At 39.5% G+C, this 1,531-nt stretch overlaps 1 long non-coding RNA gene across 1 annotated transcript; it reads left to right on the top strand.

The window, feature by feature from the left end:
• Nucleotides 1-739: 739 nt before the first annotated feature.
• On the top strand, nt 740-1,301 carry LOC127531267 (uncharacterized). The gene is made up of 2 exons (XR_007938216.1): nt 740-859; nt 962-1,301. It is a non-coding gene; the product is annotated as an uncharacterized LOC127531267 (long non-coding RNA).
• The last annotated feature ends 230 nt before the right edge of the window (nt 1,302-1,531 follow it).

The following is a 1,531-nucleotide window of genomic DNA, read 5'->3' as shown; positions in this document are numbered from 1 at the left end:
GAGTTGGTTTAATTAACTCGGAGTAGTTTGACCCGGAGTTACGCGCATGCACCGCAAGTCTGAAAAGACAGCATCAATGGAACCCCGATTCGACAAGTCACCATGGAAACGGGGAAGCGAAAGGCTGCGTTTTTGAAATGGAAGTTTTTAACGCGCTCATATGGCGAGTTTGAACACGTTTTTAGAAAGAAGTGCAACACCGCTGCAGCTGCAAAAGAGAGAGAGAGACGGCGTGGAGAACACTGCTGCCCGGATCAATGCGTAAGTTTAAATGTAGTCCTTTGTAATCGTAATAATATTACAGGGTATAACAGTCTGAATGGCAGCCTAGTAAGTTATTTCATTTAGGGGAAATCCCGACGGCGCAGCAGCTTAAGATGAAATATAAAAACATTGTTCAAACAGGTCAGACCTCGGCATTATTTCATGGAGGTACTTCATGTTGATCATGTTTTACATTGTAAAGTAGCCAAAATATTAAGTGGCTGTTTGACTGTGCAGTTGTTTTATCCACACATAGTCTAAATGTCTGCATCCATATCATGTCCTGTTAAATAATTAAGCCTATTTAAACGAACATAGACTTCTGCTCAGCCAACAGAAAGAAAGCAGATGCCTGTAAAACGGTGGAATAAAATGTCATGGATGCATACATACATACATATATATATATATATATATATATATATATATATATATATATATATATATATATACCTTGTAATTGTAATTAGGCAACACTCCAAAGATTTATCCAAATGGTAGTTTAAGTTTACTGAAACATGTCACTGATCTAGGATGAAGAGGATGAAACTGTGTCTGCTGCCTTTACAGAGGGGATCCAGAAAGGCATACAGAGGTATGTTACTGATAGTTCTCTTCCCATTCACATTTTGGGTGGAATATAGAGTGTGACATTTAGCCTACATTGAAGTGTTGCACATTCTCATCCTTTTAACAGAGCATGGCTGGACAGCAGCAGGATGGTTCCTCAGCTTCCACTGCACAGACTGACACAGTGAGATGGATGTTCAGGAAACACCAGAGCTTCATTCTGTGGAATTCATGTGCAACTGTATAATTTAATGTCCTCTATGTATTCCCAGTTATCAGTAAAACAGATTTACAAACTGCATTTGCTGAGAAAAATCCAAAAAACAGATTAGGAGGGCAGATCTGGAAATTGAAAGACTGGAGCACAAGTTAGAGGTGGTGATGGTCACAGGTGAATTATGTTAACTATTGGAACATGAACTGAACTATCTCTTTTATTTGTAGGAAATAAAGGAGACCAAATGAAATGTGTATCATGTCTTTATTTGCTGTGGTGGTGATGATGGTGACTTAAACTCTAAAGTGATTATTGCATACGGTGTCTCTGACTGCTCTGCTGTCCTGGATAGCTGCAGGTGGATGGGCTCATCATCTGGGTCTTCAGTTTTTAGGGCAGGGTGTTGCTCTCCTCTAATAGTGGTAATATTATGAAGAACAACACATGCCACAGTAATATCATGAGGAGACGTAGGCTCTG

This window comes from Acanthochromis polyacanthus, chromosome 20, assembly GCF_021347895.1.
Source record: "Acanthochromis polyacanthus isolate Apoly-LR-REF ecotype Palm Island chromosome 20, KAUST_Apoly_ChrSc, whole genome shotgun sequence".
In the NCBI taxonomy this organism is placed as follows: domain Eukaryota; kingdom Metazoa; phylum Chordata; class Actinopteri; family Pomacentridae; genus Acanthochromis; species Acanthochromis polyacanthus.
Note: the sequence above shows the minus strand (reverse complement) of the source record. Positions and strands in the feature narration are given on the sequence as shown.